The 23,744-nt window shown below is 40.1% G+C and overlaps 1 protein-coding gene across 1 annotated transcript in view; it reads right to left on the reverse strand.

Moving 5' to 3' along the window:
- Positions 1–23,342: 23,342 nt before the first annotated feature.
- The window catches only part of LOC308290858 (stonustoxin subunit beta-like), a 2,018-nt gene continuing 1,616 nt past the window's right edge, over positions 23,343–23,744 (reverse strand). Inside the window, exon 1 of the mRNA XM_080732770.1 lies at positions 23,343–23,744. This exon is cut by the window's right edge and continues 1,616 nt beyond it. The gene's annotated coding sequence lies outside the window, so the exon portion shown is untranslated.

A 23,744-nucleotide genomic window follows, 5' to 3' on the forward strand; every position in this document is an offset into this window, starting at 1 on the left:
GAGACTCTGCTCTGTGGATGTGATGTTTGTCATCTTCCTTCTTGTTCTCCATGTTGCTCTTTATTAAACCTGTCAAGATTACAGTCAATAAAATAGAGAGAGAGAGAGAGAGAGAGAGAGAGAGAGAGAGAGAGAGAGAGAGAGAGAGAGCGAGAGAGAGTTTAGTTGCTGACAACACATTTCTTTTCACCGCAGTAATATCATTCTGTATTATCAACATGCCAATGACATCTACGTTGAAATATTAAAGGAGTAGTTCAACCCCAAAATGACTTTTTTTCTATTGATTACTCATGCCATGGAGAGTAGAGTTCAATAATATTTTTAGTTTTTTGTCACATTCCTAAGACAAAAATTTGATTTGAGTAAATTTACCCCCATTCATTCCGGATGGTGACCCGTTTTGAAACGGGTCACCATCCGAAATGAATGGGGGTAAATTTATTGTTATCACATTTATGTCTTAGGAATGTGACAAAAAACTAAAAATATTATTGAACTCTAGTCTCCATGGCATGAGTAATCAATAGAAAAAAAGTCATTTTGGGGTTGAACTACTCCTTTAACTGTGAGTCTGCTATGAGGCAACAATATCACCATCATAATGCTGAGACTACAGTAGATGAACAACAATATCACCATCATAATGATGAGACTACAGTAGATGAACAACAATATCACCATCATAATGATGAGACTACAGTAGATGAACAACAATATCACCATCATAATGATGAGACTACAGTAGATGAACAACAATATCACCATCATAATGATGAGACTACAGTAGATGAACAACAATATCACCATCATAATGATGAGACTACAGTAGATGAACAACAATATCACCATCATAATGCTGAGACTACAGTAGATGAACATCAATATCACCATCATAATGATGAGACTACAGTAGATGAACAACAATATCACCATCATAATGATGAGACTACAGTAGATGCAGATGCATGCAGTAGCTCTTGTCAACCAACAGGTGTCCTACTGCACCACAGCATTGAAATATCACAATAGAAGAACAGGGAGACACTCATGTTCCAACAGAACAAGGTAGACCTTTGAATGTCATGTTAATAATACTATTGATTAACATACTTTACCCTGGTTAAAATAATGTTTCATTCACTAAACCAAGTCATGGACTGCTGGCAGCTTTGAGATGTCAGCTAGCCCAACAGTTCCTTTGTATTAAAATATTTAAAATATACTGTACATATTTTTCTTGATTGGATTACAATTATTTTTATTCTAAAACTGTTAATTGTAACATTGCTTACTACATTCACAAACACTAAATACTCAAAAGGAAACCAACCAAACCACACCACACCCTTAAAACAACTTCTCCCTCACATAGGCAGCCTCCTCTTATAAAACAATGCTAACTAGCTTCATGTATGGTCATTGAGTGTTTCAGTAGTGCTATGGGTTTAGGTGGAGTCTGAAAAGGTGAGTCATAGGCATATGCAGACATAGGCAGCCTCCTCTTATATTCAAGCAGAGCAGACCATAGAAACTGGGATCAAGTCTATCTGCATGTTGCACATCTGGTCTGCAACGGAAACGCTGCGTGTTGTGTGCTCCATTCCACTAGCAGTGTGTTTGTGTGTGTGTGTGTGTGTGTGTGTGTGTGTGTGTGTGTGTGTGCAGTGTGTGTGTGTGTGTGTGTGTGTGTGTGTGTGTGTGTGTGTGTGTGTGTGTGTGTGTGTGTGTGTGTGTGTGTGTGTGTGTGTGTGTGTGTGTGTGTGTGTGTGTGCGCGCGCAAATAACAGGATACAGTAGGCGGGCTCCAGACCGGATGACACTGTTAACTCACAATGAAAACCAAAGGTTTCAGCCGAGTGGGAAAAGACTGCAGAGTGCAACGCTGAAGCAGCAGGTTTAACGTCATAAAAGGTCATAAATAATTATACCAAATGCATGCGTCACTTATAGGGTTAAATAATAACATAATTATTTCATAATGTTCTGCTCTGTCTAAATAAGCATTTTGCTGGTGACATCAATCATAAGATTCATAACCAGATTAACCACAGAGAACAAGTACAGACAGGCAGACTAGACAACAGGGAGTGGTAGCTTTAGTAGAAACCAGAAGCATAAAGTAGCCTATAAACTGTTCCTGTGAGAACCAAGTGGTTCTAGTAGTGAATATTAAAACAACAACACCTACTTTACGTTAGCTTTTGGTCCTTATTGTGTTTTGTTTTGTCTTCCTCACATGTTGTCCTCACTGTCAAGTTCACAGTTGTTGTCGTGTCTCAAAATGGCTCCCTGAGATACGCTGTGCACTTTCATTTCCTTATAATGTGACTTTGACCCGCCTCTACAGCTCTAGGGCTACAGTCAGTTAGATGATATCATGTCATCTATTCTCTACAGCTCTAGGGCTACAGTCAGTTAGATGATATCATGTCATCTATTCTCTACAGCTCTAGGGTTACAGTCAGTTAGATGATATCATGTCATCTATTCTCTACAGCTCTAGGGCTACAGTCAGTTAGATGATATCATGTCATCTATTCTCTACAGCTCTAGGGCTACAGTCAGTTAGATGATATCATGTCATCTATTCTCTACAGCTCTAGGGCTACAGTCAGTTACATGATATCATGTCATCTATTCTCTACAGCTCTAGGGCTACAGTCAGTTAGATGATATCATGTCATCTATTCTCTACAGCTCTAGGGCTACAGTCAGTTAGATGATATCATGTCATCTATTCTCTACAGCTCTAGGGCTACAGTCAGTTAGATGATATCATGTCATCTATTCTCTACAGCTCTAGGGCTACAGTCAGTTAGATGATATCATGTCATCTATTCTCTACAGCTCTAGGGCTACAGTCAGTTAGATGATATCATGTCATCTATTCTCTACAGCTCTAGGGCTACAGTCAGTTAGATGATATCATGTCATCTATTCTCTACAGCTCTAGGGCTACAGTCAGTTAGATCAGTGGTTCTCAACCTGCGGGTCGGGACCCCCAAATTATTTGGGGGGGTCCCCAGACGTTTAGCTAAATGTTAACATTGTTTTCTCTCTCAACAGTTAACAGACCAACATACATTATAACTTATAATGTATGTTGGTCTTATAATTTATAAGTGTATCTCACATTTAGAAAGTGACAATTTAAAGACTTTAAAGACCTTTTTAGTACCTCTGGTCAAACATTGGTCAAACTGTCAAATATTAGAGGCAGACATTGTGAAAATAGCAGATCTACATGCTCACAGAGCATGTAGATCGGCTATTTTCACAATATGGAACAGTCGAGTCAAACTAAATGTAAAGCCAACTGCCAACTCCTACAATTCCAAGTGCTTGTGCAGGGGGGTCCCCAGTTCAAATATGATTATTTGGGGGGTTGCGGCCTGAAAAGGTAGAGAACCACTGAATTAGATGATATCATGTCATCTATTCTACACAGAGGAACCAACACATAATAGTCAGGGAACGAGTTGGGCAAGTCCCACCATGTCTCATTCCAACCCCCAAGTTATTATGTTATGAGTAGCCTATGCTATGACTGTAGTCAGTGTTTAAACACACAATAGAAGATCATTGGGCTGACTGACGTGAGGACAGGGTTCACCCTGCATGAAAACAAGCTGAAATACAACGCCATGCATTTGTTGTCTTTTGTACTGTAGGAACACTAATAGCCCAGTGGTTCTCAACCTTTTCAGGCCACAACCCCCAAAATAATCACATTTTAACTGGGGACCCCCCACCCTGAACCATTACATTTTGTATAACACGGTTCTATTGGGACAATAGCAGATCTACATGCTCACAACGCCTCGCAACAAGGCTTTGTGAGCATGTAGATCTAGACCTGCTCAAGGGGTAATGGCCACCCTCTAGATCTGATTTTCACAATTTCTGCCTCTAATATTTGACAATTTGGCCAATGTTTAATTTATCATTTTAGAAGCATTGAAAGTCCTTAAATTGTCACTTTAGAAGTGTGCAGATACCCTCTCCTTATGTGGGTGTGTTTACTGTTGAGAGAGAAAACAATGTTTCACATTAAGTTAATCATCGGGGGACCCCCTAAAATAATTTGGGGCCCCCCTGGGGGTCCCGACCCACATGTTGAGAACCGCTGCACTAGCACACAATAGACAGACAGACTGGCAGACAGACAGGCAGTCAGACACACAGACACACACAGACAAGAGAGTCTTTGCAGTTGAAGACTCATTTCGCCTACTCTCAATTCTGCTGTCAGACTGTCCATGTTTGCATATTATCTCTTTGTCATTTAAATATTCATGTTTGCATATTATCTCTTTGTCATTTAAATATTATAGTGACTGTGACAGTGGTGTTACCTGGCTGTCAAACAGTGACCATTAGTCCTACACACGGCTATCCTATACGAACTCCGTAACCACATCAATAGTTTTAGGCGAATCTACCTGACACCAATAAAATAAACAGAAGAAGCAGATTTACAGTGGAAAGGGGAGGTGAGTATGGGCTTAGATAGATGTCGTTCATATCCAGTCTATATTCTTAATCTTATTCACGGCATATCTTTCTCACTGACTAGGCTACTGCTGCTGCTGTTGTTGTTGTTATTGTATGACACCCAGGTTTTGAAGCTGCATTCAAAACGGTCGTGAAGTTCTATTAACAACTCGTCCATACTTTATTATTAGGCTAGAATCTGCTAGATATCGTTCCTGGCCAAGGTGTAGCCTAAACGTCTATCTCTGACAGTCTCAGTCACTATAGGGTGTGCCAAATGTAGTTCTAAGAGCGGCCATTTCTTGGGTAAACACAGCCTTACACAGGTGTTCTGATTAGACTATAGCATTAGTTTTATGCAATCAAACAATTGAAACACCTGTGTTTTGACCCAAGAAATGGCCGCTAAGGACTACAATGACGTAGTCGCTGGCACACACTATACTCATCCAACACTATAACTGACATTACAAGAAGCCTGGGTTTCCGAGGCTATTCCAAGTGTAATTCCCATGACTGTAGCCTCAGTAGAACTAAACTAAAACATAAAGTGAAGTGCTGTCAGTGATTATAAACTAAAACATAAAGTACAGTCAGTGATTATAAACTAAAACATAAAGTACAGTCAGTGATTATAAACTAAAACATAAAGTGCAGTCAGTGATTATAAACTAAAACATAAAGTGCAGTCAGTGATTATAAACTAAAACATAAAGTGCAGTCAGTGATTATAAACTAAAACATAAAGTACAGTCAGTGATTATAAACTAAAACATAAAGTACAGTCAGTGATTATAAACTAAAACATAAAGTACAGTCAGTGATTATAAACTAAAACATAAAGTACAGTCAGTGATTATTATAAACTAAAACATAAAGTACAGTCAGTGATTATAAACTAAAACATAAAGTACAGTCAGTGATTATAAACTAAAACATAAAGTGCAGTCAGTGATTATAAACTAAAACATAAAGTACAGTCAGTGATTATAAACTAAAACATAAAGTACAGTCAGTGATTATAAACTAAAACATAAAGTGCAGTCAGTGATTATAAACTAAAACATAAAGTACAGTCAGTGATTATAAACTAAAACATAAAGTACAGTCAGTGATTATAAACTAAAACATAAAGTGCAGTCAGTGATTATAAACTAAAACATAAAGTACAGTCAGTGATTATTATAAACTAAAACATAAAGTACAGTCAGTGATTATAAACTAAAACATAAAGTGCAGTCAGTGATTATAAACTAAAACATAAAGTGCAGTCAGTGATTATAAACTAAAACATAAAGTACAGTCAGTGATTATAAACTAAAATATAAAGTGCAGTCAGTGACTATAAACTAAAACATAAAGTGCAGTCAGTGACTATAAACTAAAACATAAAGTGCAGTCAGTGATTATAAACTAAAACATAAAGTGCAGTCAGTGATTATAAACTAAAATATAAAGTGCAGTCAGTGATTATAAACTAAAACATAAAGTGCAGTCAGTGACTATAAACTAAAACATAAAGTGCAGTCAGTGATTATAAACTAAAACATAAAGTGCAGTCAGTGATTATAAACTAAAACATAAAGTGCAGTCAGTGACTATAAACTAAAACATAAAGTGCAGTCAGTGATTATAAACTAAAACATAAAGTGCAGTCAGTGATTATAAACTAAAATATAAAGTGCAGTCAGTGATTATAAACTAAAACATAAAGTACAGTCAGTGATTATAAACTAAAACATAAAGTGCAGTCAGTGATTATAAACTAAAACATAAAGTGCAGTCAGTGATTATAAACTAAAACATAAAGTGCAGTCAGTGACTATAAACTAAAACATAAAGTACAGTCAGTGATTATAAACTAAAACATAAAGTGCAGTCAGTGATTATAAACTAAAACATAAAGTGCAGTCAGTGATTATAAACTAAAACATAAAGTACAGTCAGTGATTATAAACTAAAACATAAAGTACAGTCAGTGATTATAAACTAAAACATAAAGTACAGTCAGTGATTATAAACTAAAACATAAAGTACAGTCAGTGATTATAAACTAAAACATAAAGTACAGTCAGTGATTATAAACTAAAACATAAAGTACAGTCAGTGATTATAAACTAAAACATAAAGTACAGTCAGTGATTACCCTAAACAGGTAGCAGTCCCTGCATAACCATCGCTGGTGTTCCATAATATTCCATAGGCATATCGTGTTGTTGGATTATCCAGTCTGTGCGTGTTTCCTTTCTGCACAGACTCTGCGACAAGCACTTTAAACACTAGCCTCATAAACCATACTCTTCCTGCCTTCATTCGAACAGAAGATGGGAGGAGTCAGTTTACTAGGCTATTTAAACACCTCCCTCTCTCTGAGTGTGTGTGTGTGTGTGTGTGTGTGTGTGTGTGTGTGTGTGTGTGTGTGTGTGTTTGTGTGTGTGCGTGCGTGCGTGCGTGTGCGTGTGTGTGTGCCTCCCGGTGCCTCCCCCCCTCCCCTCTCTCTCTCTCTCTCTCTCTTATGGCCAGTGGCCAACTGCTGCTGAAGACACGTGGTTTACAGTAAAGTAGAGAGAGGGTACAGCATCTTGCAATGGGCCTGGTGTACAATTGATTGATTGATTGAAGACTTTATTAGAAGTTTGCATAGGATAAGGTACAGTTTCATGACGGTACAGTTCACTGGTACAAGGTCTACTAAAAGGAGATCCTAGAAAAGACTAAGCTTATTTCCACATGAAGTATCTCATATAACATTGAATGACAGACGAATAGAACACAGTATGCAGTAGATATAGTCAAGAAAAGATACACTACACCTCCAAGATACCCATGTACCTGACAAACTAAAGGTCAAGGATGTCCACGATCACAACACCAGAGGCTCTAATTCGTTCTCCTGCTATACCACCAACATGTGGAACGCCCTACCGCAGGCCTTAAAGGAGAGCAAATCCCTAGCCTCCTTCAAAACCTTCACCTTCAGGCCTAAATAGACTAGACCCATCTGTTGTTTTTATTGCCCTGTTTTTTTATTATTATTTTCTTTTCTGCTTTTGTAATTGATGTTATCCTATCAGGCATTGACACTAAGGCTTGCCCACCTGCCCCCGGCAGGTAAATAAAATGTCAGGGCAGGTGAAGTTGACTTTCAGGTTGCCCGACAGGGCAAGTGCTCATTTGAGAGGGGACACAAATGTCTATAATCACAACACGAGATATCTGTGGCCAGTGCGCTGTGTCTTCTGGTCTGTGGAATGTAAAATAAGAGCACTATTTACCTATAATGTGCTGTTTTTACTGTTGCTACATTTAAAAATATAAAATAACAAGTGTGAAACCATAGACATATTCAATCATAGTTAAAGTATTTGGTATTTGGATTTGGAGGTATTGAGGTATGACATTTTATCGCACAGCCCCAGAAAGTAAAGAAATAAGTGTTAAATTGAGCGGTAATTAAATCGTACCTATCATTTTATAATGGACAATTTACCTTTTGGGCAAGTGGGCATTACCTTCGGGCAAGTAGAACATGACCTGTGCTTGCCCGATGGGCAAGTGCCTCTGATAGTGTCAACCCCTGCCTATGCAAAGTACTCTGTTCTATCCGTCTGTCTTTCAGTGTTATATGAGATACATAAAGTGGTTCCTGTGTAAATAAGCCGTAAAGCATACTAGGGTCTCCTTTCACATAGTTGACCTTGTACCAGTGAACTGTTCTGTCATGAAACTGTACTTTTTTTTCCTATTGCAAACTGCTAATAAACTCACTCCCTGTCATTCCCCACAGCCACACCTACACCGGCTACACACAGAGCAGTGCTGCTTTCATGTCATAGAGTCTGCTTGCTGGTGCCCTAATAGTCCAGTCATTTTAGGCCAAAATTTGTCCAAACCTAGAACAAATTGCAATAGTAGCAAACTCAACTGATTTTGTATCCTCAATATGTCCTTAGTGAGGGAAAAAAAGTCCCAAGGAATCCCACCGGGGCAAAGTTTTGAAAACGACCTATCTACCTTCACTTACTATACACTACAATATAAAGGAAAAAATGACTGAAAAAAGATCTGCTTTAAGTGGGATATGAGGGGTCAAACTAGGGGTTTTTAATTATTCTGAATCCATTGCAAGCATTTGTTTTGCATGAAAAACATTCCTTGGGCTAAAAACGGACCCCAAAAGACTGAAAATTGATGAAAATTGATGAAAATTGACGTTTTGAGTGGCCATTTCTGGCCCAAGGAATGTTTTTCGTGCAAAACAAATGCTTGCAATGGATTCAGAATAATTAAAAACCCCTAGTTTGACCCCTCACATCCCACTTAAAGCAGATTTTTTTCAGTCATTTTTTCCTTTATATTGTAGTGTATAGTAAGTGAAGGTAGATAGGTCGTTTTCAAAACTTTGCCCCGGTGGGATTCCTTGGGACTTTTTTTCCCTCACTAAGGACATAATGAGGATACAAAATCAGTTGAGTTTGCTACTATTGCAATTTGTTCTAGGTCTAACCCTAAAATGACTGGACTATAAGTAAGTGTCTATGACAAAGGACCATAAAAATATGACTTATTAAAAAAAGTGGTCATTTGGTTCAACTTGCCCCAGGTGAGGGGTAAATTGAAGGGGTAAGTTGAACCACGTGATATACTAAACTTTAACAGCTTAAACTTGAACAAAGAATGTATTTACTTATCAGAAATATTTTGATAACACATTTTCCTTTTGCAAATAGTCTTATTTCATTTCTTACGGTTATTTAAAACCAATTAAATAAAGTTTGTTATTCAGAACCTTATAATATTTGCAATTATTAATACAATATTAAAAACTTCACTTAAATTAGTGTATTCATCAAAATGAAAGATCATTCAGCATAACACCTAATAAAAAATATGAATGGTGATTCACATAGTTCAATTTACCCCAAGGCATTTGGTTCATCTTGCCCCACGGACACCATTTTGACAAAACCTGGCTAACTTAAGGCTTAAAGCTGTTCTTTAGCTAAATGATTCACATAGTTTCATACATTGGGATATCACCAACATGCATGCTATATAAGTTTAGACCTGGGTACATTTGCTTTAATATAAAAATCATTATACCATAAAAGTAAAAAAAAATACTTCGACCTTCAAAAAACACTTTTCGGGGTAGAAATATGCTTTCCACTTTGCCCATGTGTCTGTCAACTCCACAGCAAGGTGGAAATGATGTTTGTGTTCTTATTTTAAGGTCAAATGACAACTCATGTGTATAGTTTTAAAGATAAAAGGGGTGGTTCATCTTACCCAGCGGTTCATCTTACCCCGTTCTCCCCCTATTTGCATCAACGTACAATGGCCTCGTGCAGGAACAAAACAGCTAACCTACAAGTCCACACCACGTCATATCAGCAGTGCGTTGTGGGCTTGCAGATCGACTGGGGCGGAGCTAACTCAACTAAATGTTGTGGTCATAGACAGACGAGTGAAGAGAGCAGGCAGTGAGTCTGGAGTGAAACCAGTGAGTGACAGAGAGCAGCAGAGAACAGAGAAGCTGCTTACAGCTCCTTTACTTTACAGATGGACAAATATTACATTACATTTTCACTGTTGTCATAATTATTACAGTTTCTTAAATGTTTCTTTCAAGAGAAGCTCATGGAGGAAACTTTAAGGAAGAGAGGAGAGCAGTCTTTTCCTGGCTCTCCTCTGTCTGCAGCTGAAACAACGGTGTCGGGTGTCACTAACGTACACAGAGGGAATACCAATCGTTTTGCCCACCCGGCCGTTCGCCCAGGGCGTCTATCCGGCGTAATGTTAAAACGTGACATTAAAACCTACGTTTTTTTTATGAATGTATTGAAGTAAAAGTACAATACTTGGACCCGAGATTTAGGCCCTGTCTATACCTAAACAATCCCCGGGGGTTTCTGACTTCGTTTTGAAACCTCTACGTGGAGTCGAAGTGAAAGTATTGCAAAGTCAGTAAAATACATATTGTCATTTTAGTTTTTCCTCACGTACCCCCTGCAGTACCCCTGTGTACCCCTAGGTGTACACGTACCCCCATTTGAGAAACTGCACTAGACTACAGGAACAGACGATACCGTTGTTTTGGGTTGAGATTGGCACATTTCCTGGGTCAATCTGCCCAGATCATGCATGTCACACGTGTCTTCTTCTTTTTTAGTTTTTTTTACTGCAATGCAGTGCATTTGAAACTACATTGCAGTGCACATCATGGGGTGATCACTGTTTGCTTCCTTTGAATTGTTTTATTTTCATTTTTGTTTATTTTATCTTTATTTTGTGTGTGTGTGTGTGTGTGTGTGTGTGTGTGTGTGTGTATCCAAGGCGCATTACAGAGATTGTGCATTACATTCACCCATTCACATAAACATTCATTACATTCACACACACACACACACACACACACACACACACACACACACACACACACGCATGTGCGCGCGCACACGCACACGCACACAAACACCTTCTAAACGTCCTCAAGTGCTCTTGGCATGGTGCCAGACTGCACCCATCTCTCTCTGTGAGTCAAACCAGTCCAACAGCAACAAAGACAAACACACAGAAAGACAAGACAAAACACACAGAGACAAACACACAGAAAGACAGGACCAAACACACAGAGACAAACACACAGAAAGACAGGACAAGACACAACTCTTTCTAAGGCCTCCCATGCATAACATGGATTCTAGTATAAAAACATTTTACTGCAAAAGTGGTGAAATTGATATAAAGTTATAAGCTAAACCCAAACTAAAAATAAGCCTTGGAGGCTGATCACTGATCACTGATCAATGATCACTGATCACTGATCACTGATCACTGGCACACTGGCAGAAGAGTGAGAGAATCCTAGTCCACTCACATCTACAGTTTATACAAATGACATCCTGTAAGATGAGGGATGTCCTTTAAGCCTTGGTTCTCTAACCTTTAGATGCCAAGGACCCCTAAATGTATGTTTGGCCGAGGACCCCCATCTGAAAATGATTTTGAACAGGGACCCCCAGAAGATTCATTTGTGTTAAACAATTTTCACAATTATTCTAAATATTCTAAACATTTTCAATATTTTTTTCAAATATTTTCAAACACCTACAAGCTGTGAGCTTGTTTTGAATAGCCAACATAACAATGGATAAAGTGGTTCAATTGATTGTGATGCTATGTTAACCACTTTTCCTGGGGACCCTCCCAAGGACCCCTGGGGGTCCCCAGACCTCACTTTGAGAACCAATGGCTTAGAACATCATTTTATGCCAAATACAGAGCCACAATAATTGTAACCTATTGTATAATTCACTAATAGTAGATGTACAAGCTCACAGCACATCACAAGCTTGTACATGTGCTATTTTAAGTATTTTGAAGAACAAAAAACATGCACAAACAGACAAACTAAATATAATGACATATTATAATGTGTCATATATAATAACAATATAACATCAATAACAATTAAATAAGTGATCATACATTATTTAGTAAAAACAAATAACTGCTCTGTTATGTCTAATAATGATAAATATGCCTCTTCTACAATACCTGTCTGTTTGTTGCTACATGATGCTGCACTGAGATGCCACCCTGTGGTCACATTGGGTAACTGCACTTCAGTGATCACAACAATAATCAGTCAATGATGAAAGTCATGCAAACACCAACACACTGACTGAACTGAGACGGTTGGTTCTGGAGAATGAATAAATGGAAACACATGGACCTGTAAGGTACTGGAGGAACCCTGTTGGGTCCCTGGACCCCAGTTTGAGAAACACCGCACTGAGCTCATTTCAAGCGGGACCGTACCTACTCTATGTTTCCTATTTACCCCCGCAATAAAGGTTCTATGTTCCCCAGGTTCTATGTTCCCCACTTACCCCCACAAAAAAAAAGGTTCTTTGTTCCCCACTCATTCAAAAATGCAGGAAACATTCACTTCTAATTATTAATAGCAACTCAAAACACACAATAACAACGCACCTGGGCAAACAGGAGAACAGTAACGTTCCAGGAATAAGCAGCCTGCACTTTCTATTAGCTTGGATTCCCATCGATGATGTCACTGGTAGACAGGTCTCTGAACTGATGTTATATGAGTTAATATAGCATTAAATAACTATCCATATTTTACACCTTGCTATTCATAAATACCAGTTATGTATAAATCTAGAGATTCATGCAAATCTGCTGGGGGTCCCTGGCACAAACTATTGTTCAGATGGGGGTCCCTGGCACAAACTATTGTTCAGATGGGGGTCCCTGGCACAAACTATTGTTCAGATGGGGGTCCCTGGCACAAACTATTGTTCAGATGGGGGTCCCTGGCTAAATATACACTCATGTGACATGAAGAGGTTTGAGAACTGCTGATATAAACTCTTGTATTTCACAGTGTGGTTCTCTCTGCGAGGACAGAACTCTGGTACAACAAGACAAACATGTTTATGTTTCATCACCTCCTCATCAGCATCCATCTGTGGTATTGATCTGTGTGTGTGTGTGTGTGTGTGTGTGTGTGTGTGTGTGTGTGTGTGTGTGTGTGTGTGTGTGTGTGTGTGTGTGTGTGTGTGAGTGTGTGTGTGTGTGTGTGTGTGTGTGTGACAACACTGCTGGTGGAGGAGTTAACAGATGTTTTGTCAAACTGTAAATACTTTTACTGTCAACAACGAGTCAGTGAGACACACAGAGAGAGAGGACTGTCACCATTATTACATCATCGTCTATAATCACAATCATCTTGTCATAATCGTCATCGTTTCCATTTTCCAAAATAGTGGAAATAGCAGAGGTTGTACCTCACAACGTGTCGCATCATCAATGTTCTTTTACAAGTATAAAGTTGTGAAATATGTCAGTCATGTCTTTCTATATTTAGGTCATGTGTCAACTTCAAAGCACACAAATCTTCTCTTGGGGGGTCCCTGGTGCAAAGCATTTTTCAGATGGGGGGTCCACGGCCAAATACATACCAATGTGGGGGTCTTTGTCAGTGGTTTGAGAACCACTGACAACACAGATGGATGGACAGAGGACAGATGGACGGACGGACGGACGGACGGACGGACGGACGGACGGACGACTGAGGCAACCCAGTAACACAACACCTTGGACTGTTTGCTGACGGAGGCAGAAAGATAAATAATGATCTGTTCATAATTCATAAGAGGATTCCATGAGCATGTAAAACACTGGAACACTATCTGTCCTCTTTGTACCACAATGACACACACACACACACACACACACACACACACACACACACACACACACACACACACACACACACACACACACACACACACACACACACACACACACACACACACACACACACACACACTAACAGAGTTACTCCTCATTGGAAGAACACACACATGCACTGCAATCCAGGCCAAGGGGGATTCTGGGAAAAGGCCGGTGTCAGAATATGCCTGTGCACGAGCGCACGCCCACACACACACACTCAGCTAAAATTTGGTTAAGAGACTGTGCGTATGTGTGTGTGTGCGTGCGTGCGTGCGTGCGTGCGTGTGTGCTCTCTATCAGTAATTAATCAGTAACCACGGTTACGGTAAGAAACCGTTTTTATCATGTTCTGTTCTATTTTCACTCTGAGCTCTTTGATTGGTCAAACAGAAATGTTCCCATTGGCCGATACTGCCAGTAAATTCTGCTACAGTTACTGCTACATAAACATGACCAGAACATGACCCACTCACTGATGGAGGAATTACTAACAGTTTAACAGTCTGTCTGTCTGTCTTCAAAGGAGCATTATTGTCATGAAGAAACATGTGTGTTTGCATTGTCAAAGTAAAAGAGTAATAAAACAATGTACTATGAGTACAATTAAACAGGAATTAATACATTTGTGAACTGAGATGTTTAAACTACAACAGAGACAAATCTATCTTAGAAAAACCACAAGAGTTGAGTTTTTCTCTGTCATAAATATAGTACATGGTATGAAAACCATAAGAGTTGTGTTTTTCTCTGTCAGATATATAGTACATGGTAGGAAAGCTTATGAAGTTTAGAAACACAATAACAAATATTTTTATATTTTGCATTTATAAAACCTTAGACAATAGCAGCACATTTTAGCAGCAAACCTCTCTCTGTCTCTCTCTCTCTAATAATAATAATTATAGATGTATTCAACAACAGCACAGTTCATATTTCATATTTCAGCTGAACTGCAGTCTTTCTATTCCTGGAAGGTTAATATGCTACTGTTAACCCTCCAGTGAAGAGTGTTGCTCAGTGCAGCTAGACTTACTGTAAGACTTGTGACCAGAGGACAATGCATATGTGTGTGTGTGTGTGTGTGTGTGTGTGTGTGTGTGTGTGTGTGTGTGTGTGTGTGTGTGTGTGTGTGTGTGTGTGTGTGTGTGTGTGTGTGTGTGTGTGTTATACACATGTTCAGCGTCGCGTGATTAAAAAACGTTCAAGTCATGTGCTGCTGCTATGATCTGCATTATGATGTCACCATGTGTGAGTCACAGTCACACACACACACACACACACACACACACACACACACACACACACACACACACACACACACACACACACACACACACACACACACACACACACACACACACACACTACATGTTGTGTTCAGATCAGCTATTATTAACAATGAGGCCAGTGAGTGTGGAAAGTACAAAAACTATTTTTGGAAGAAATAAATAAACAAATGGAATCAAATCTTACAAGTTACAATGTGGTCATTTATCAGTCCATCCATCCATCCATCCATCCATCCATCCATCCATCCATCTGATCTCATATTCATACAGCGATGTCAGAGGAAACCATGCTTGGCACCAACCTGCTCATCAGGAGTAGTTAGGGGTTCAGAGTCTTGCTCAAGGACTTTTCCACACTGACTCTGGGGGAGCCCGGGATCGAACATCCGGCCACTCTACCCCTGAGCCACTGCTAAAATGAGAACACAAAAATAACCCAGGGGGATTGTTTCCTGCACTGTGGTCTATTGTACTCAATTCATCAATAATAGCTAGTCCTACATAATAGAAACAATATACAATATACATGGAACGTAGGCCTATGTGTAATATTAAATGAATGAAAGAAACCATGGTATCATTTGTATATTAATATTAGTTTGTTGTTTTTGTATAGACAGAAATACAATTATGTGTGTTGTTATAGGCCAGTGTATTATGTCTGTTGTTATGTCTGGCTGCTCAGAGTTGTTGACTCACTGCTCTGACGTCACCAGAACCCTGCAGATGTGGTGTTGGTGTGCCCCCTTGTGGACACACTGTCACATTACAACAGTACATAAAGCCTATATTTTACATAATTTGAAATGGAATAGCCTGAATTTAAACCCTAAACACTATCAAACACCTGTGTAAATAAACAGACATATATGTATGCATTTAAACCCTAAACACTATCAAACACCTGTGTAAATAAACAGACATATATGTATGCATTTAAACCCTAAACACTATCAAACACCTGTGTAAATAAACAGACATATATGTATGCATTTAAACCCTAAACACTATCAAACACCTGTGTAAATAAACAGACATATATGTATGCATTTAAACCCTAAACACTATCAAACACCTGTGTAAATAAACAGACATATATGTATGCATTTAAACCCTAAACACTATCAAACACCTGTGTAAATAAACAGACATATATGTATGCATTTAAACCCTAAACACTATCAAACACCTGTGTAAATAAACAGACATATATGTATGCATTTAAACCCTAAACACTATCAAATACCTGTGTAAATAAACAGACATATATGTATGCATTTAAACCCTAAACACTATCAAACACCTGTGTAAATAAACAGACATATATGTATGCATTTAAACCCTAAACACTATCAAACACCTGTGTAAATAAACAGACATATATGTATGCATTTAAACCCTAAACACTATCAAACACCTGTGTAAATAAACAGACATATATGTATGCATTTAAACCCTAAACACTATCAAACACCTGTGTAAATAAACAGACATATATGTATGCATTTAAACCCTAAACACTATCAAACACCTGTGTAAATAAACAGACAGATATGTATGCATTTAAACCCTAAACACTATCAAACACCTGTGTAAATAAACAGACAGATATGTATGCATTTAAACCCTAAACACTATCAAACACCTGTGTAAATAAACAGACAGATATGTATGCATTTAAACCCTAAACACTATCAAACACCTGTGTAAATAAACAGACAGATATGTATGCATGCACATATTTTGTAATGAAACAAATCACTGTGATTTTTATAGGCTGTTATGTTAGGTCTCGGCCCAGGAACCATGCAGGAAGGGTTGGTAATTATGATGCATAGAGAGTGGAGTTGGTTGAAAACACAAACCTTTACTGGAGCTTTAAACAGGAACAAAACGTAAGACTGAGAGTGGAGTTGGTTGAAAACACAAACCTTTACTGGAGCTTTAAACAGGAACAAAACGTAAGACTTAAGGCCCATTCCCACTGGGCCAGATAACTATAAAAAAATATCTTTCTCCAACCCCAACCCTAACCCTAACCCTAACTTGGGGGGGGGGGTGCGAGACCCCGGCTCAGAAAAGATATGGGTGGCCGGGGGCGCGACCCCAGACCACGGCAACACTGTTTGGAAGTGAAATATTCCTATAATGCATTACCTTATCAAGTAAATTAATCATTTGATTCATACGATTATGATAATATTTTCACGTCAGTTCTAACCAGTGGTTCCCAAACTTTTTAGCTTGAGAGACAAGCATTATTATTTTTTATTTTTTTACAATTTATCAAATTATTCTATGGGATATTTACTGGAGTTGTGACCCATAAAAACCCACAAATGATAACGTAGCCTGCGAGTTTAGTTCAGGCAGGTATACTTGAGAATATCATACTGCGCTGCATAAGCGCATACGGATGCTTATTACCATGTTATTACGTCACACGCCAATGTGGCAGTCAGCTGATCAATTGCCGGGCTACTTAAGCTCGCCTCAGTCTGTCAGTTCTCCTGCTGTCTCTTGTCCTGGACTGTTGTCTGTTATGCGCTTGTTTGCTGCTCTAGCATTACTTGTTAGCTTTGTCGCCGTCATGTCCGTTGCTCACTCCGAGTCGGACGATGGCTCTCTGCTGATTCCTGACGAGGAACCAGACCCAGATGATGAGAATGAAATCCCAGCAACAGCGATTAATGATGTTGATCCTGCGCCAACCGGTAAAAGACGTAGCTCGCGTCTCGTTCAGAGGAAGCTGGCCGACTGGCCCATTCAGCGTATTTTAGAGTCACTCTATTCACGCGGCATTGCAGTGCCTGCAGGTCTGAGCCATGAAGGGCTTTTTGAGTTTTTGGTCAAAGCCGACGAGGCTCAGCCGAGCGGTGACGGCGATACCGGCCAAAACGGCGGAGATGCCCCCACCGGCGGGTACACCGGTAAAGGAAAAGGCCCAGCAAAGAAACGCGGTCGCCCCGCCGGTGCCACGGTTTCAGCGCCGGTTAAGAAGAACAAAGGCAACCCGGCCGAGTCCAGCGGACCGAATGATGACATCATCGTGTCTACTCTGCTGAGCCTCAAATCATCTATCGAGCAAGTAAACCTCAGGATCAACGCTCTCGAAAGCAGCAACAACAGTCCAGGTTCTTCCGGCTTGTCTACGGGAACCGCAGTGTTCCGTGCATCTACAGGGTTTTCCCCAAGGCAGTCTACAGGTCCTTCAGCAGCCGCTAGTGCGATCCCATCCGTGGTGTCCGTGGCACCTCGGAAAACCTGGGGAACTGCCGTTCCAGGTCCTTCCTCTAGCTCTCCGTTTCTTTCTCCTGCTGCAGCAATCCCGGAGGGCCTCAGAAGCCATATAATAGCAGGTAAATAGCTATTCATTTAAAAGGCTAACTATTCACTATAGCAGGATGGTGGATTGTGGAGATGTGTCTGTTATGTTAAAGGACTCTGACCCCAGGCTCTCAAAAACGTTAACATTGGCAGAATTTTTTGTAGCGTTTGGAGTATACAGGGATTGTGTCTGCGAGGTGCACCCCCAGCGTAGAGAGGAACTAGATTGTTATATGGCCATCATAGCTGATCTGGCGCTCTCTTATGGCGGGTCTCTATTCTACGAATACCATAAATCATTCTCCTCCAAAGCCGCCGTCCACATCCAAAAGTTTAACCAGCGTTTGGATTGGTCAGTTGTCGACCTAGCCCTCATCTCCCGTCATTTCACCGGCCATAGGCTGTTAGGCTGCGCTGTTTGTGGTTCCTTTAACCACACTTCTAATCTATGCCCCAAGACTGTGGCTATGTGCAAGCAAGAGCCGCCTCACTCCCAGCAGCCTCATGCAAATGCAACCCTGCACATCTCCGAAGGCCAAGCTAAGAAAAGACAGGTGCGATATTCGCCAGGAAATAAGACTCCCATTTGTAATAAGTTTAATGAGAGTGTGTGCACATTTCAATTCTGTAAATTTATACATGTCTGCAGCTGGTGCGGGGACTCCCACCCGAGGTCTGTCTGCCCGCGGAGAACCCGCGAAAAATCAGCCAAATAATAAAGGATCATCCATCTACACCAGTGAACGTTCCTGCTTTATCCGAGGCCCTCAAGAACCATCCAAACCGTTCCTTTGTTAATTATTTATTAACTGGGCTAGTTCAGGGGTTTCTGGCGGGTTTGTGTTGGCTACCAAATATAACCCACATATGTTATAATCTGCAGTCCGCCATACGAGAACCTAAAGTTGTCGATGAGCTTCTTAAGAAAGAAACGACAAAAGGCCACATGATCGGGCCTTTTAAAAAATCCCCATTCTCCCTTTTTCGGGTAAGCCCTATAGGGGTAGCTACTCGTAAATATTCGGGGAAAAAACGGCTGATTATCGACCTCTCCGCTCCTCATAATGGCCCAGTTCCCAGTATTAACGATTTAATTCCGCTATTTCCGTTTTCCTTATATTATGCCACGATCGATAATGCCATTCAAATGATAAAATCGGCAGGCGTAGGCGCATGGTTGGGAAAAGCAGATATAACGGACGCGTTTAAGGTAATGCCGCTCCACCCGTCTCAATGGCATCTCTTCGGGGTGAAATGGCAGGGAAACTTTTATTTCGCAGTCAAATTAACATTCGGGTGCCGCAGCAGTCCCCGTATATTCGATTCCTTGTCAGAGGCGCTATGCTGGATTCTGTCTAATACGTTCAAACTGCCGTTCGTTTTGCACCTTTTGGATGATTTTTTAGTAGTGGATTTTCAGCACTCGCCTCCAGCCCGGTGCATCTCTATTCTAAAAGATTTGTTTAAAGCTACAGGAGTCCCTCTGTCGGAGGAGAAAACGGTAGGCCCTACTAATAAGCTAGAGTTTCTAGGCATCCTTCTAGACAGCGCGCTTATGCAGGCTTCTCTGCCTGAGGAAAAATTAACTCGAATTAGAGAATTCCTAAAAAGTTGTTTAGAGATTCCATCAATGACCAAACGTCAGCTCCTGTCACTGCTCGGTCATCTTAATTTCGCAATGCGAATTATTCCTCAAGGCCGCTCTTTTGTCTCCCGCCTGCTGGATATGGCCAAATCTGTTCCTAATCTAATCGATATAATTAATTTAGATGAGGGATGCAAATCAGACATTCGTTTCTGGTCTGCTTTGTTAGATAAATGGAATGGAATTTCTTTTTTCTATAATGATGTAATTGAGACTTCCTCCTCATTGAATTTTTTCACGGATGCCGCCCCGTCCGTCGGGTTCGGCGGGTTTTTCGATAACCAGTGGTTCGCTGGTCCCTGGCCTCCCGAAATGAGCGATTTGGTTTCTAATCTTAAATCCATCGCTCTGTTCGAATTGTACCCCATTGTAATAGCGTGCTTATTATGGGGGGAGGGTTGGAAACGTAAACAAATTACGGTTTTCTGTGATAATGAAGCTGCGGTTTTTATTATCAATAAAGGTTGTTCGTCTATCCCGATTATCAACAGCTTAATTAGACGTCTTTCTTGGACCTGCATTAATAATAATTTTATTCTGCGTGCTGCTTATATTCCAGGTTATAAGAAATCGATAGCTGATGCTCTTTCCCGATTTAAATTTCAGGAGTTCAAAGCGCTGTGCCCCAATGCCAAGCCAACCAGCCTGCCGTGCCCTCCATTCTGTCAAGCGATCCTCAATTAAACAAAAATCAATTTCTGCAAGGTCTTTTGAGCTCAGCTGCCGTGATCATGAGGAAAGGCTTGTCTAAGAACACATTAAAGGCATACGACTCTGCATGGTTTTTCTTTTCCTCTTTTTGTCTAAGCTGTTCAATTAACCCTGTTCCAGTTAATTTAGCTATAGTCTGCGCCTTCATAGTGCATTCCTCAGAATCCCGTAAACTCCAGCCGTCCTCAATTAAAGCTATGTTAGCGGGTATTCAATTTCATCTCCGGTGCCTAGACCCATCATCATGTAGTATTCTCAGCCATCCTTCCATCCGCCTGCTGCTCAACGGCCTCAAAAAAGACCAACCTCAAGGCAAAGATAAAAGACTGCCTCTTACTATTAACTTGGTGCATCAGCTGGTGTGTAAATTGAGACTTGGGTGCTTTTCTTTCTATGAGGATAAAATGTTAGAGGCTATTATTCTCACGGCTTTTTATGGGTTCTTGAGGTGTGGGGAATTCACCACTCGCTCTCTCTCTTTCGATCCTCAGCATGACCTCACTGTCTCTGATTTAACTTTTGAAGATGTCCTATTCACTTTATTTCTGAAACACTCTAAATCTGATAAATTCAAAAAAGGCGTGCCTGTGATTATAGCCAAGACTAATACAGCTTTTTGTCCCTTTTCTTCTATGTCTGCTTACCTGCAATGCCGAGCCTGTTATCATCCTCACGATCCCCTGTTCCTCCTCCCCGGCGGCAAACCCATGACAAGATCCTGGTTTGCTGAAAAGCTAAAAACTCTGTGCCAGCTCTGCGGACTGTCTCCCGAATACTACTCTCCTCATTCACTTCGCATCGGAGCGGCCACCACGGCAGCCATGAAAGTGCCGGTCGCCACCCTTAAATCCCTGGGACGGTGGTCTTCTGCTGCTTATGAACGATATGTGCGCTTAAATCGGGGCGAGGTTTTGTTGGCTCAAAATTTAATGAGTTCAAGTGTTTTGTAATTATCTTTGATGGTAATAAAGTGTTATTACTATTCTATGCATATATGGTGGTAGCTGGGTGAATCATTGGTTGCATCTGAACGTTATGTAGGCCTATTAGCTAATGTATGATAATAGGATAATATCCTCTATACTGGCATTAGAGGATGGCGTTGCCAGCCACTGCTGTATTCTCAGGTACCTCTATGTTGGCATTAGAGGTTGGCCCATGGTGTCGGCTCCCAAGGCCTAGCGTTCTCAATAAGCTTAGGATGTTCCTTTCTAAGGAACGGCCTTATGGTATTGGCAGCCAAGGCCTCTCTCACATAAAGTTAGTATGTCCTAGCCGATCCCATGGTTGTCTCGGTGTTTTGGGGGGAAAAGATGGGATATCGGTTTGGTCTTAAGTGGTGAGGTTTCGCCCCACACATAGTTTTTCCCAATAGATAGTATATTCCTCTTGTGCTGTAGAGGAATTGCCAAACGGCGGTGCGCAGCCGGCACACATATTAAGTCTTCACATAATGTTAGAATATTCTGGCAGGATTCAGAATTGCTCGCTGCATTTCGTCACTGTCTCCAAGAGGGTCAGTGGGATATCTGCCAGGATGAATCGGTGAGATTTCACCGTAGGGCGTTTCTGGTTCTGCGTGTTGGGGGTGTTTATTATATATATGTATGTGTGTATATATATACATATGTCTCCCTGCTCTTAATGGTTAATAATGGTTTCTATTTGTACTGCTGCTGAGCAGGGAGAATAAGGTAGCAGAGCCTGAACGCCAAGTCTAAATGTTATATCTACACTTGTACACTCATTCTATAATAAATATTGCTTCAATCTATTCGTAAGTTATCTGACTGAAATGATAACGTAGCCTGCGAGTTTAGTTCAGGCAGGTATACTTGAGAATATCATACTGCGCTGCATAAGCGCATACGGATGCTTATTACCATGTTATTACGTCACACGCCAATGTGGCAGTCAGCTGATCAATTGCCGGGCTACTTAAGCTCGCCTCAGTCTGTCAGTTCTCCTGCTGTCTCTTGTCCTGGACTGTTGTCTGTTATGCGCTTGTTTGCTCCCACCGCCTCCCCAGCTCCACCAGAAGGCTCTGTTACTAGTTCTGTTCCCCATGGGGGGTGTTTATTATATATATGTATGTGTGTATATATATACATATGTCTCCCTGCTCTTAATGGTTAATAATGGTTTCTATTTGTACTGCTGCTGAGCAGGGAGAATAAGGTAGCAGAGCCTGAACGCCAAGTCTAAATGTTATATCTACACTTGTACACTCATTCTATAATAAATATTGCTTCAATCTATTCGTAAGTTATCTGACTGAACTGGGTTAAATGATTTAAAACATGTTTACTTAACACTAAAGCTTTGGATATGTTGGGACATCTGGTCACCATTATTCACATAGAATACGTTTAAACTGCAAAATGCTTGATAATAAAATAAATAAATATTGACTATTTTATAAAAATTCATAGTAGTGTTCATAGAGCATCATCATTAACATCATAATGCATTTATTAAGTGCACACATGATTAGACTTAATGAGCTTGACCTGAGGATTTAAAGTATACCACTATTAAGAAAACTGCAAAGATTCAGGTGTTCATATAAACATTTTATTTTATAAAAATAAAAAAGATTTTCACATCAAAGGGGAATAGTCTGATAAAATATTTGGATAAAATAATGTGTTCTTACAGACTGGCAGATCATATCTGATTTCAGACTTACATTATTCAGATAGAAGTTGGAGTGGTTTTATGACTGAGACACCGCCACCACTTAAGTATAAGGGTGAACTGAGTACTGCAGCTGCCAATGCAATCCTTATGACCGACACCCCATTTGGGACACCATATACATACATTTTACTGCATGAGTATACAAGCTACATTTACACATTGGTATTGCTGGATTCAGTAGAACCACACGTTTCACAGAGTCACTGCAAACTAAACAAAGCATTTTACATAGATTTTAATTTCCGCCTATTGTAGGTATGTGTTGAAATGACTTTGTGATGCTTGTGAATCAGCTGTTTTCAAGTCAGTGT

Source organism: Nannobrachium achirus (genome assembly GCF_963921795.1).
Source record: "Nannobrachium achirus genome assembly, chromosome: 1".
NCBI classification, from domain to species: Eukaryota; Metazoa; Chordata; class Actinopteri; order Myctophiformes; family Myctophidae; genus Nannobrachium; species Nannobrachium achirus.